Below are 15,664 nucleotides of genomic sequence, written 5' to 3' on the forward strand. Positions count from 1 at the left end.
TAATCGGAGCAGAACATTTTGCTTCTCTCTGATTTTGGCATGACATTTTGCAAAACAAAACAAAATATACCATTTGCAAAAAAAAAGGTTTTTTTGCCAAAGAGACAATGCTGCATATTTTTAAACTTTTTGAGTTTCACATCGCTATTAAATAGAACATATTTGAATGTCAATGCATTGATACATTTTATGTCTATTTAAATTGAGCATTGCTTTCCGGAAAGGACCATTCCTTAGTCACTCCACAGTGGAATCATTGATGAAGCAGAATATAAACGCTTGCCTTTTCAAAATGTTTGCAAGAATGCTGGAAATTTGGAAAAGAAAAAAAAGCTCCATTTGCAAACATTATATCAGTTTTTTTTAATTAGTCAAATAACCAATTATATTTGAGAAAGAGACATTTCTCAGAATCTTTTGACATTTCATTAGGTTATTGATTCGTCAAGCACCCAGTATATTTGAGTATATAGGGTAATGAGTTAAAATTTGCAATGTCGGGTTGACACCAACAATGCCCTGTCTTTTATTTTTATAATTTCTTGGGATGATGACATCATTGGTAAGGCCAGGATTTGCTCCCATCTCTAATTGTCCTTGAACTGAATGACTTGCTAGGCCATTTTAGAGGGCAGTTAAGAGCCAACCACATTGCTGTGGATCTGGAGTCTCACAGAGGCCAAACTAGGTAAGAATGGCAGATTTCCTTCCCTAAAGGACATTAGCAAACCAGCTGGGTTTTTACAACAATCAATGATAGTTACATGGTCACCATTATTGAGACTAACTTTCACGGACATACGAACAAGGAGCAGGAGTAGGCCATTCCGCCCCTCAAGCCTGCTCCGCCATTCAATAAGATCATGACTGATCTGATAGTAACCTCAAATCTGCATCACGCCTACCCCCGATAAGCTATCATCTCCTTGCTTACCAAGAATCTATCTACCTCTGCCTTAAAAATTCAAAGATGCTGCTTCTACTGCCTTTTCAGGAATAGATTTATTAATTGAATTTAAATTCCACCAGCTGCCATGGTGCAATTTGAACACATGTCCCCAATGCATTAGCCTGAGCTTATGGATTACTAGTCTAATGACATCACCACCATGCCACCATTTCCCCAGGCAGGGTATTGGTGCTACTGAATCACGACATTTACTTTCTATCCTGTCAGAATTCTGTCAGTTAACTGTGTGCATCATTTGTCAGTCTTTACAGCAATTTTGAAGTCAGTTCGATATGAAGTTTTAGTTGGATTGACTCCACGCTGTATCAGTTTCCCAACATTCCCATAAACAATAGACAACTAGAAAAGCATTTGTTTTTGTCACTGATGGGCCCATCAATGACTTGAGATTCATCAACTGTACCCATTTATATCTCTGGCACAAACAGGTATGTGTACATTAACCATAAAAAATTTCATTCCATGATCATGGATTTATATATCATTTTATCCTTTGTGGTGGTTGTTTTCATACCTTAATCGTCTACTTGGAGAATATTGTGAAGCAGTGAAAGGATTCACAGGTTAAATAAAAGTTTGAGAGACTGCAAAGTGAATGGTCTTTTTAGAGCCACAACCATCTTTATAGAGGTTGATAGGGTGGCTGTCCTAAATGGCAGGAGTGTAATATAGATTCCTGTAACCTATTCAATGATTGGATCGACTAACCACATACTGTGGACATGGGTATCCAACTCAATGGTCTGAATCTTTGGCTCGGCGAGCGGGGACGGGGCCTGCTCGCCGAGGCGCAAAATGACACACGGTGACGTCAGGCGGGCATCCCGACGTCACCGCACGTCATTTAGGTTTTCAGTTTGGCGGGCGCTGAGCCGACTCGACTGCACGCCCGCCGAACTGTCAAAGGCCTATTAAGGCCATTTAAATACCAATTAAACTAATAAACTGAACTGTTCATCCAACCTTAAGGTTGGCAGGCAGGCGAAGAGCCCAGGCGGCCTTCACATTTTTCATGGAACCTCATCTACGGGCGGGATGAGGTTTCATGAAGGGTTTATTAATTAAATAAATCTTTTCATTAATGTTCATTGACATGTCCCAGCTCATGTGACACTGTCACATGAGGGGACGTATCTTAAAACTTTTTCTTTTCTTTGTTAAAATTTTGGGAACTTAAGCTAATCTCACTGACACAGCTCTGTGCTGAGGGAGATTTCTACGCTCTTTCACGCACAGGCCCTGACTTAGGGAATCCCCCCGTCCCCCCACCCGCACAGGGAGCACTCAGCGCTTCTGGGCACACGTCATGCTGGGCGGGCCTTAATTGGCCTGCCCACATAAGATGGCAGCACGGACCCGCTCGGGGGCGCCGATCGGGTCTGCGCCCACTCCCACACAACCCCCCCCCAACCGTGGATAATTCTCCCCAATTTCAACCTGGAATGGAGAGTTTTGATCTCCACTAACCAGGGGTATCTGGAGTGAGGTTGAAGCTGCACCTTCTGGTTCAGAGGTAACACTGATGTTTTCCATTTATAGCGCAACTTCATGTTGATCTGAATATATTATAACATAATTTCCAATACCCTAAAACTGTTAAAAACATCTGTGCAAAAATACCTGAACACAAATTGCCCCAGTTTGGGAATCATATTTCTAAAAATGCAAGACAAATAGATTGATATGTGATCCACTGCACAATGTGCACACTGAATAGTATTTTATTTTTACATTACATTATATAGGGTGTATGATAACACGAAAGATAGAGGAAAACTTCTTGATAGCTAAGTAGCTAAGTGTCCTTTCCAGTGTTGCTTTTAACTGTACAGACCAGAAAGCCTCAGAATCAATCCTTATTTCATGCTGAGTTAGCTAACCAAAGCTGGGCAGCACTGAAGCACTAAAATTAACTTTAGCATTCTCTGGTAAGAAGGGAAAAAAATCAGCCAGATTTTGTTATATTTTCCTGTCAGTTTAGGCATGAATGTGATGCCATATGTAGTGAGCAAAGCAGTTATGTTGAGGAAGGAAGCAGTTGCCACCTCTAAACTAACTCTCAGTCAAGGCTCAGGATATCAATCCAGGGTGAAGTCCGGAAGGAAGAAAGTGAACTTCTTGAAAAAAAGAGATGGGTAACTGGAGGCTTTCTGGCAGGATCAAGGGGACTGCTGGAGGATTTATTGAGGGGTTTCCAGGGGTTTGTGGCTGAAGAGAGAGAGGCAGTGCTAAAGAAGGTTGGAGAAACATAGAATGATTTACAGCCATTCAGCCATTGTGTCTTTGCCGGCTGAAACAAAGCTATCCTGTCTAATCCCACCTTCCAGCTCTTGTAGCTCAGTAGCCCTGTCGACTGCAGCACCTCAAGTGCATATCCAAGTGTTTTTTTAAATGCAATAACAGTTTTTTGCTTTTTATGTATTTATAAAACATAAACGGGTTTTCCTTGATTTTACTTCTCAATATTTTTTCATGCCCTATCTTTGCTTTCCTAATTTCCCTTTTAATTTCACCCCTGTGCATTCTATACTCCTCAAGGCTTTCTGCAGGACTGAGCTCTGCTCATCTGACATAACCTTTTTTCTTTGCCTTATCCTACCCTGTATGTTCTTTGACACCCAGAGGCGTCTAGATTTGTGAATCCCACTCTTTTTCTTTGTGGTAACATATTTGTTCTGCACCCTGAGGAACAGAAATGAAGTAAGCTCTGGGAGGGCAACAACGCATTGTGGATGCTCAGAGAGAAATTCATTCCATAAGAATGGTCAATAGTTTAATTATTCAGGAGAAAAGAGTTCAGAAGATGCCGATTACAGTGTAAAACTGACCCTTCAGGTCGTCACTGCCCACGCGTACGCTTCAGTCACAACCTCCCTAGTAATCCTTGGGGACTCTTTGTGAACTGCTTCTCTGCCATAGCTCAGAACTGAAAACAGGGCCTGCATTTTATGTGCCCTCACTGGGCGTGTTTTCAGCAGGGGGGCACATAAAATCGGGCAGGTACCAACCCCATCACATTCACGCCCACCCCAAGCTCACCCCATAATCCGGGAGGGGGCGGGAGCCGAGAACTCAGCAGCCCGCTTGCCATATTTAATAGATAATCAAGACAATAGATTGCCAAGCCAATTGACCCCGATAATATGATGCCCACCCCAAAAAATGCTTGGCATGGACAGTCAGGCAGGATCGGGTGGATTGTTATAAAACAAATTCCTCAAAGGGTGAGATTCCCCCTGATTCCCTTTGGGTTCCGCCAGACCTCACAATGATTTTACACTGGGGCAGGCAAATCCTCAAACGAGATGCCCATCCTTGCCCTAATTGAAGCACTTAAATGGCCAATTATTTAAGCCGGTGGGAGGATTTACCTTGCATGGGAGAAGCCCAAAAAAAGAACAAGCTTAGATCTCAGGCGGGAAGTGGATGACCCTCCAACAGAAGCCCCCTCCTGACTGTGGAAGCCTCCCCTCTAAAGGTACAATGCCTGCTGGACCTCCCTCCCCCACCTTGGCCTCTTCCCTGGCACCCCAATTGCCCCCTTTGCGCCTCCCCAGGCCTCCCCTACCCTCCCTGCCCTGGGACCCCTTAAACGTACCTTGCCCTCCTGTTGCGGGACTAAGGCTCAGGCATCTTTCTGAAGTTCCTCTTTAGTCTACTGCAACTCTTGTTGCTGCAAGAACGGAAGAGCTGGTGGCCAACCAGACTGGCCGGCAGCTGTCTAAGGTGGGACTTCCTCCAGTGAGGAGCAGAAGTCCCACCCGCAGCCAACTGACGCTCATTTGAGCATGAAATGGCCGCAGTGAGCTTGGAGTCAATGGGGATTTGTTTTTATTCATTCATGTGGTGCAGGCATCACTGGCTAGGCCAGCATTTATTGCTCATCCCTAATTGCCCTTGAGAAGGTGGTGATGAGCTGTTTTCTTGAACCACTGCAGTCCATTTAGCGTAGGTACACCCACATTGCTGTTTGGGAGGGACTTCCAGGACTTTGACCCAGCAACAGTGAAGGAACAGTGATATATTTCCAAGTCATGATGGTGAGTGGCTTGGAGGGGATCTCGCAGGTGATTGTTCCCTTTTGTTTGCTGCCCTTGTCCTTCTGGATGGTAGTGGCCGTGGGTTTGGAAGGAGGTTTGGTGAGTTCCTGTAGTGCATCTTGTAGATGGTACACACTGCTGCCATTGTGTGTTGGTGGTGGAGGGAGTGAATGTTTGTGGATGGACTGCCAATCAAGCAGACTTGGCGGGTGGTTCCCACCAACTTTAAATAGCAGGAAGGGAAACACTGCCACCCCAAAATCTGAGGCCCAGGTGACACTCCCCATAGGCACCTCACACTTCTGCCACACGGTGCCTGTACCAAGTGTGACCCAGGGAGAAAAATCATCTCCCAGGAATAAGATGTTCACCTACTGATTTGTCTGTAAAGTGTAGAATATTGCATTATTTCACCATTTAACAAACTTAGCAAGGCCATAACAACCTTATTAGCACTCTCAATTTTCATTAAATGACATCTGTATTTTAATAAAATTTGTGATTTGAGGAAATTATAGCCTAATGGCGTGAGATATCAATCATGAGTTACATAATAAATCCTGACATTGCTTGTCGGGTTTCTTCCACCTAAATGAGTTAAGTGTAAACTACGGACAGTGACTGCTATGTCGCAATGTTAAGACTATTCCCTGATGGTTGTTTGAGTACTAGCTGGTGCTGTTTCTTGGTTCACGTGCAAGAAAGTGAATACAGGTAATGCATTTTGCTGCCAGAAATGCTAAAATATTTAGACTGGCGTTTGAGGAGTTCCTCATACTGCTGCTCAGTGTTGTATAACCATCGAGATATATTCCTATGCAGCTGCCCTAAGCAATCATTAGAAAATGCACATTGTCAAGTTTGAACATAATATTTAATATTAGAAACAAATGGCCAGCTCAGAGAAATAAGAGCTACATTTCTAGAAGGTGCTTCTGAGAGATGTGCTAAAGTAAAGTATAAATTTCATTCTAACTGTGCCCGTACTATCTTGTTACCTACATTCTGCTTCATTTACCCCATGTCTTGTTTTCTCTCTATCAATTCTGTTCCCTTAATTAAGTTTTCCATTTTATTCTTTCTTTGCTTTTATTTAACTTTTGTTGACTTATGTTTTTTCTCTACTTAAATTTATTTTGTTTTTCTCCTCTTCTTCAGTTGTCCATTCTGTAAGAATTATTTCACAATAAATGTGGTACCTTAAGTTCATTTTGATCCTGGAATGGGAGGAACAGAGAGAAAAATCAGTCAGCACGCAGAGCTACAAATTCGTTGCCACACGTTTCAGACACGGAGTACAGTACCCAGTCTGACCATGCCCATTCCCACTGAGGCTGGCAGCCGGCAAAATTCATGCTACCTCCTTGTTTCCATGAATTTCGCAAATAATACTAGTGGGCAGTGGGAGGGGTGGTTCCCTGTGCTGCTGACTGCTGACCGCTTGTTCAACTGAGAGTGATTAGGATGGGTGTTCAGTCCACAGGCACACACCAAGAATGGAATCTTCTGGGCCTGCCTCAAGTGGGAAGCTTGGAAGGTGGAAGAACTTAATTTAGCAGGAGGCCAAAAATCAGTTTCCCAACAATGGGATGAACTTTTGCAATTAGGTTCTCGGAATTTTAAAGGCAGGTCGAGCTTCCCAACGAACAATGGCGGGAAGCCGTTTTATATGCATTTGCATGTCATGCATGCTCATTAAAAGGCAAACTCACCAGCATTAAGTCCCCCCCTCCAAATTAAGTTCTCTGCCAGCGAGAAATTTGTGCATTCACGTTCATGATTAGATATAAGTGGCAAGTACCTGACAAGGTAGACTTCTTCCTGGACTTTGGAGTGAGCAGCTGCTGCTTTGTCCTTCTTGGGGGCTGCTCAGAAATGTCAGCCTCCTGATTGAGATCGGGTGCCGAGAGTCCAAGATGCTTGAAGGCTGGACACGGGATGCAGGACCAGTGGGGAAGGGTGGAGCAAAGACTGGACAATGGAGACAGGATCAGCAGGGAAGGGTAGGAGATTCAAAACAAAAACAGAATTACCTGGAAAAACTCAGCAGGTCTGGCAGCATCGGTGGAGAAGAAAAGAGTTGACGTTTCGAGTCCACATGACCCTTCAACAGAACTGTTGAAGGGTCATGTGGACTCGAAACGTCAACTCTTTTCTTCTCCACCGACGCTGCCAGACCTGCTGAGTTTTTCCAGGTAATTCTGTTTTTGTTTTGGATTTCCAGCATCCGCAGTAGTTTTTTGTTTTTATCTAAGGGTAGGAGATTGTCCAGGAAGGAAGCCATGCTGTTGGTAAATAAGATTGTCCGTAGAAGGAAGTCAGAATGTCCGGGATTTGTTAGCAGCGTAAGCATGTCACGCATATCTTGGTCTTGTTCTAGAGTGGGAGATGGCCTGTCAGGACAGTGAGCATCCTAGTGGGATGGGTCCAAAGGGTGGGATCAGTGATCTCAAGAGTTTGGTCCAAAGGGTTTGAGTAAGGATACTGGGAGGCAGAGGGTACAATCACAGTCAGAGGAGGGAGGTGGATCAGGTAGGGTGGAAGTGGATGGGCGGGTAGTGGATAGTCTCGTTGGGGGGGTGGGGGGTGGTGAGTTGCAGAAATTCAGCATACAGCTAGCCTCAAGAATAGGGGTGGGGTCAAGGTTAGGAGGGGCAATGGTGCAGTAACAAAATTAAAATGAGGAGAAGCTCTGCTGGTGAGTGCTCTGCATGCAGATTGGAGGGCAGGTGCATGCACTGGGGTGGCTGATCAAAGAGGCACCCAAATGAACTGTGAATTCCCAAATGAGTAGAGAGGCACAGCTGAGACATATTAGGGGCCTTTCAATAACAATGCAGGGAATCAGGAAAGTGAAGCAGTGATGCGAATTCATGCGAGACTAATCCCACAAAGTGCCACTAATCAATCTCCTTGTTTTAACCCCTTGTTTGCAGTTTGGAAATTCCCCAGAGCGATAACGAACTCCATAGCAATTGGACGACTGGACAAACTTCAGAAGCCTGTTCGAAAGTTGGTGCTGGATGGTTCACTGAAGAGAAGCCTCAAATAATCTCATTTCTTGACTAAACATTACCCTCATGTTTATTTCAAAGAGTGCAGTGAATGAAGATTCCACTGCCTGGGCTGAAAGCAACACATCCAAGCGCTTGGCCAAAGCAATGTCACAGCAGTCTGTCATGTAAAGGGGGGAGGGGGGAAGCACCTTGATGCACACCCGACACTGGCCATCATTTCAGGGACAAGTAGTTTCTGACATGGGAACAAAGCCCTTGAACCCACATTCACTGACAAGTCATTGACAGAAAGAGAACCTTTGGATACTAATGCTGTTTCTCATTGATACTGCTGAGGGGAGACCATCAGGAAGATGGAGACTGGATTTATTGCTGCCTGCAAAATCAGATATAGGCAGGAGAGAAGAAGGAGAAGATTGTGACAGAGGCACATGGCTCACCAAAAGAAGCAAGACCCACAAGATCAAGGGCCAGCAGGGCCCCCTCCAAACGTAGAGGATTATACTCACAGAAACATCATGCGGGGATGGCTCGCAAGACCAAGGGTGTACTGAACTCTCATGTCTTGTCTGCAGATGAGTGAGAACCAGTGTCGCTAATGCTTCCTGTGTGTCCAGGGATCTGGTGACTCTCATTTGCCACATTCTGCAGGAATTGGTGCCAGGGGGACTGGAAGGGCATCCATTGCCAGCGGCTTTGAAAGTAACGGCCACACTCAACTTCTACGCAAGTGGCTCCTTCAAGGGTTCCACTGGGGACCTCTGTGGAATCTCTCAAGCATCCACACACAAATGCATACACCCTTTTTACCAAGGCCCACAATTATGTTAACTTCAACAGAGGTCAAGCCAGCCAGGACACCAGAGCTCTAGGTTTTGATGAGGTTTCCAGATTCCCGCAGGTGTAGGGTGCCATCGACTGCATTCATGTGGCTATAAAAGCTCCCTGGCAACAGGCACTCCAATACATAAACAGGAAAGGCTACCACTCGCTCAATGTACAGCTGGGTCTGCGATCATAAGAAACTAATCATGCAGGTTTGCGCCAGATACCCAGGAAGCATTCACAACTCATATATCATGAGCACATTGCAGATCCCAGATACCTTCGAGGGACCACAGGATCCAGGGCTGTCTCCTAGGTGAGAAAGGGTACTCTCAAAGGATGTGGCTGATGACACCCATAAGGCGGCCAAAGAATCCAGCAGAGAGAAGGTACAACAAGGCTCATGGCGCTAGCTGATCATTGATGTAGCAGACCATTGGTATCTTAAAGATGTGATTCTTACGCCTGGACAGATCTGAGAGAGCACTCCAGTATAGTCCCCAGAGGGTCTCACAGATCATTGTGGCTTGCTGCACACTGGACAACCTGGTGCTACAAAGCGGGGAGGATTTGCCAGATGCCGACATGGAGGAGCTGCATGTCTCCTCTGAGGAGGACATTGAGAAGGATAAGGGCATTGAGTTGCAGGAAGCCGAGGCTTCAGAGTAAGGGGCCATAACATGGGCCAGAAGAGACAGGCATGCACGTGAGTCCCTCATAGCTACCAGATTCCATGAGGAGGATGACCGAGTTGCAGTGACAAGTACCGTCCATCATGGAACAGGTATACCATTTTGGATACTGTTGGGGGGATGGCCTATCAGGGTAAAACAACAGCAGTAGCCAGAGCAGTGGCACCACGCCTGTCTCTGTTGTTCAGCAGGGGGGGTCAAAACACAGAAGAGCAATTGTCATAGGGGACTCTATAGTCAGGGGCTCAATAGGCGCTCCTGTAGTCGTGAAAGAGACACCAGGATGGTATGTTGCCTCCCTGGTGCCAGGGTCCAGGATGTCTCTGATCGGGTACGGGACATTCTGAAGGGAGAGGGAGAACAGCCAGAGGTCGTGGTACACATTGGTACTAACGACATAGGCAGGAAGAGTGACGAGGTCCTGCAGCGGGAGTTCAGGGAGTTAGGCAGAAAGTTAAAAAACAGGGCCTCTAGGGTTGTAATCTCAGGATTACTCCCTGTGCCACGTGCCAGTGAGGCTAGAAATAGGAAGATAGTGCAGCTAAACACGTGGCTGAACAGATGGTGTAGGAGGGAGGGTTTCCGATATCTGGATCAGCGGGATCTCTTCCGGGGCAGGTGAGACCTGTACAAGAAGGACGGGTTGCATCTAAACTGGAGGGGCACCAATATCCTAGCTACGAGGTTTGCTAGTGTCACTCGGGAGGGTTTAAACTAATATGGCAGGGGGTGGGAAACAGAGCAATAGGTCAGCAGGTGAAATAAATGACTGGGAACCAGTGAATATGGCCAGTAGGACTAAGAGGAAGAGCAAGCAGGGTTAAATTACTGAACACAGTGGGACTGGGGGTCTGAAATACATTTGTTTCAATGCAAGAAGTATAACAGGCAAGGCAGATGAGCTTAGAGCTTAGATTAGTACTTGGGACTATGATGTTACTGCTATTACAGAGACTTTGTTGAAGGATGGACAGGATTGGCAGATAAACGTTCCAGGCAGGATAGAGAGGGATGTAGAAGAGGTGGGGGAGTTGCACTGCTGGTTAAGGGGAATATCACCACAGCTGTATGACAGGAGGACACCTCGGTGGGCTCATGCAGTGAGGCAATATGGGTAGAGCTCCGGAATAGGAAGGGTGCAGTCACAATGTTGGGGGTTTACTTTAGGCCTCCCAATTGCCGGCGGGAGATTGAGGAACAGTTATGTAGGCAGATTTTGGAAAGATGTAAAAGCAATAGGGTTGTTGTGGTGGGGGATTTTAACTTTCCCTATATTGATTGGGAATCACTTAGTGCTAGGGGTTTGGATGGTGCAGAATTTGTAAGGTGCATCCAGGAGGGCTTCCTGAGACAATATGTAGATAGTCCAACTAGGGAAGGGGCAATACTGGACCTGGTATTAGGGAATGAACCCGGCTAGGTGGTCGAAGTTTCAGTAGGGGAGCATTTCAGGAAAAGTGACCATAATTCAGTAAGTTTCAAGGTACTGGTGGATAAGGATAACAGGAGTCCTCGGGTTAAGGTGCTTAATTGGGGGAAGGATAATTATAACAATATTAGACAGGAACTGAGGAATCTAGACTGGAGGCGGATATTTGAGGGCAAATCAACAACTGACATGTGGGGGGCTTTCAAATGTCAGTTGATAAGAATTCAGGACTGGCATGTTCCTGCTAGGGTGAAGGATAAGTATGGCAAGTTTCAGGAACCTTGGATAACGAAGGATATTGTGAGATTAGACAAAAAGTAAAAGGAAGCATTCGTAAGGGCTAGAAGGCTGGGAACAGATGAAGCCTGTGGAGAATATAAAGAAAGTAGGAAGAAACTTAAGCAAGGAGTCAGGAGGGCTAAAAGGGGTCATGAAAAGTCACTGGCAACCAGGATTAAGGAAAATCCCAAGGCCTTTTATACATATGTAAAAAGCAAGAGGGTAGCCAGGGAAAGGGTAGGCCCACTCAGAGACAGAGTTGGGAATCTGTGTGGAGCCAGAAGAAATGGGAGAGATACTAAATGAGTACTTCTCATCAGTATTCATCAAAGAGAAGGACTTAGTGGTCGATTTGTCTACGGAAGAGTGTGTAGATAGCCTGGATCATGTTGAGATCAAAAAAGAGGAGGTGTTAGGCGTCTTGAAGAATATTAAGGTGGATAAGTCCCCAGGGCCAGATGGGATCTACACCAGAGTACTGAGGGAGGCAAGGGAGGAAATTGCTGGGGCCTTGACAGAAATCTTTGTATCCTCACTGGCTACGGGAGAGGTCCCAGAGGACTGGAGAATGGCCAATGTTGTTCCATTGTTTAAGAAGGGTAGCAGGGATAATCCAGGAAATTACAGGCCAGTGAGCCTTCGTCAGTGGTAGGGAAATTATTAGAGAAGATTCTTCGTGACAGGATTTACTACCATTTGGAAGCAAATGGGCGTATTAGTGAGAGGCAGCATGGTTTTGTGGAGGGGAGGTCGTGTTTCACTAACTTGATCGAGTTTTTCGAGGAAGTGACAAAGATGATAGACGATGGAAGGGCAGTGGATGTTATATACATGGATTTCAGTAAGGCCTTTGACAAGGTCCCTCATGGCAGACTGGTACAGAAGGTAAAGTCGCATGGGATCAGAGGTGAGCTGGCAAGATGGATACAGAATTGGCTTGGTCATAGAAGACAGAGGGTAGCAGTGGAAGAGTGCTTTTCTGAATGGAGAGCTGTGACTAGTGGAGTTCCACAAGGATCAGTGCTGGGACCTTTGCTGTTTGTAGTATACATAAATGATTTGGAGGAAAATGTAACTGGGCTAATTAGTAAGTTTGCAGACGACACTAAGGTTGGAGGAGTTGCAGATAGTGAAGAAGATTGTCAAAGGATACAATGGGATATAGATCGGTTGGAGACTTGGGCAGAGAAATGGCAGATGGAGTTTAATCCAGACAAATGCGATGTAATGCATTTTGGAAGGTCTAATACAGGCAGGAATTATACAGTAAATGGCAGAACACTTAAGTGCATCGACAGGCAGAGGAATCTGGGTGTACAGGTCCACAGGTCACTGAAAGTGGCAACGCAGGTGGATAAGGTAGTCAGGAAGGCATATGGCATGCTTGCCTTCATTGGCAGGCGTATTGAGTATAAAAGCTGGGAAGTCATGCTACAGCTATAGAACCTTGGTTAGGCCACATTTGGAATATTGCATGCAATTCTGGTTGCCACATTACCAGAAGGATATGGAGGCGTTGGAGAGGGTGCATAGGAAGTTTACCAGGATGCTGCCTGGTCTGGAGGTTATTAGCTATGAGGAGAAGTTGGAGAAACTCGGATTGTTCTCACTAGAGCGACGGAGATTGAGGGGCGACTTGATAGAAGTTTACAAAATTATGAGTGGCATGGACAGAGTAGATAGTCAGAAGCTTTTTCCCAGGGTGGAAGAGTCAATTACTAGGGGACATAGATTTAAGGTGAGAGGAGAAAACTATAGAGGAGATGTGCGGGGCAAGTTTTTTATGCAGGGGGTAGTGAGTGTCTGGAATTCGCTGCCAGAGGAGGTGGTGGAAGCAGGTAAGATAGTGGTGTTTAAGAGGCAGTTTGACAAATACATGAATAGGATGGGAATAGAGGGATATGGACCCCGGAAGTGCAAAATGTTTTAGTTGATGGGCAATATGATCGGCGCAGGCTTGGAGGGCCGAAGGGCCTGTTCCTGTGCTGTAATTTTCTTTGTTGTTTGTTCTTTGTTCTTTGTTCTAACACCAGTGTCATTATTCCTCTTATTTTAACCATGCATTTCAATATGAGTTTGAATAGTTACACATCAGGCTCACATTGTCCTGATCCTTTGAAGGATGATGAAGCCTTGGGAGCGTGAGTCTTCACTGAGATGAGGCATTAACTAGAGGAGGGAGTCCGGGCATCAGACGTCAGAAGGCGCTGCCTCTTCAAGTGTACCTCCAGCATCCCAGTTGCAGCAGCAGCCCACAAGATCCAGCAGCTGTTCCAATATCCTCAGTGGGCTGGTAGCTGGGTACCTTCAATCTGACACAGCTCCTCAAGGAGATCCATCTCCAGCAAAGGGACAACACATTATGTAACCTCGATGGTGAAATTGAAGGTGACACTTAGGCCAAGGCAGCCGAGGTCATTCCGCAGGTGTGCATCTATTCAGAGATGACTCCATCCTCTGTTTCACCTTCTTCTCTATCACATTAACATCTAGCACTCTCAGTGAGGAATGCTGGCCTGCTTTTATCTTCACCTTACTATGCAAGTGGTGCACCGGAAGATGATAACGTTCATCCATTTACATGCCAGACATTAAAATGCCTCCTCTAAGACACACATTGTGCCCCCATGTCCAGCCCTGGATTTTGTGAACTCCCAAATTCTCAGACCCCATGAAGCCCTCAAGGTGACAAGTTGTTGCAAATAAAGAGCAGACTTGAGCTCAGTACATCATCGCTCCTAACCCATTGCCCCCCCTTAACATTGTCTAATGATACGATGTGCGCTTCCAGAGCATGTGCAAAGGCTCTATCGACTGACAGAAATCACCATTTGCAATTAGCATCACGAGTCTTCTCAACCTTGCCCTTTGCCTGAGGTGTGGTGACCCTCAGGTTAAACTTACCACCAGTAATGAGACAGCAGCCTAGGGTCCTCTGGGACTATGGCAACTTTCACTTTCACTTCCTCGGGTAGCGTTAAAGTGATGGGAAGCTCAGCGGTGCATCCCAACGTTGTGTCGAGAGCCTTGTGGCTGCAATCCAGACAATTACAGGTTGAAAAACATTCAAGGTTGTAGGATTGAGCGCCAGGGCAATAATGTGGCTGAAAGGAGCAGAGCTTCGGCACCTTGAGGTGGCAAGGTGCTCCCACTTATTGGCGAGCTCAGCAGATGTACACTCGGAAAGTCGGAAACGCGGTTTGCAGACAGAAGTGCACACAAGCTCTGAGTATGGGCTCATAGCATGAAAACTCTGCCAGATGCCAGAGAGCACAGGGAATTGGACGATATATGATCCTTCTCCAGGCGTTAACACATCTCTCCTTGGAGACTACACTTTCACTTCTCAAAAATGCAGATGAGATAGGAGAACACCTCTGCCTCAAACTTGCACAACCAAATATAAACATGACATGACCCTGCAACTTATGTGAATGAGCTTCATTCCACAAGCACACTTGACATTAAGGTCAAGGCATCACTGATGTCAAGAATAATCTGGAAAAGGGCCACAGACAGTGGTGATATGGAAGCACACTGCACAGACAACAGGCCCATGGTAACGCCATCTGCAATAAGTTGGGGGAGAGACCATGGTCTCACACGATTGACAGCAACATAGCTCATCATTAAAAGGAGACATACACAAGAGGAGATGTGAAATGGGTGTGATTCTATTTATATTTGTGAATATTATATACATGTTGTGAACATCCATGCCACTGTTGTTCTCCTAAATATTTTAACTTTCCTAACCGCACCACTACATCTTGGTGCTTCCCTGACATCCACAGAGGAGGTGGAGGCAGCCTGCTGACTGCTACGCCCTGTGGTCTGTGATGGCTCTGGTGGGCATCCTCTGGAGGATCGAGACTGGAGGGCCCCCACCTGCTGTGGGGCAGGTACACCCTCCTCCGCCTGTGTAATTGGAAGTGATGGGGTCATGAGAAAAGGGGATTGGGATTGGCCGGAGATTCCCGGAGTTACCTGGGTTGATGGCCCCAGGGTGTCCAGCTGCTGGTCCTCCTCCCAATGTGTGCCCAAGGGCCCCTGGTTGACTCCTTGAAAGAAGTGGCAACTGGAGTGAGATTGAGATGCCCCGCCTCCCCTCTCACATAGCCACTGATGGATGCCACCAATAGCTATGGCAATGAAGTGCTGCTTCTACAGCAGTGCAGGACCTATGTCCTGGACCAAGGTCTCCATTGTGGCCGCCATCCTACCAGTGTTGGCCTTGGTGCATTGGCATGCCGGCGCTACCACCTCAGACTGAACACGGGCGGAATCCTCCATCGTCCTTTGCAATCTGAGAAATGCAGCTTACATCCCTTCCTGATGTTCCCGTGATTGTCACTGCAGCTCCACCTACTGCTTTGGGACTGAATCCTGAAGCTTGTCTTCTGACTTGGACT

This window comes from Cetorhinus maximus, chromosome 11 (assembly GCF_964194155.1).
Source record: "Cetorhinus maximus chromosome 11, sCetMax3.hap1.1, whole genome shotgun sequence".
NCBI classification, from domain to species: domain Eukaryota; kingdom Metazoa; phylum Chordata; class Chondrichthyes; order Lamniformes; family Cetorhinidae; genus Cetorhinus; species Cetorhinus maximus.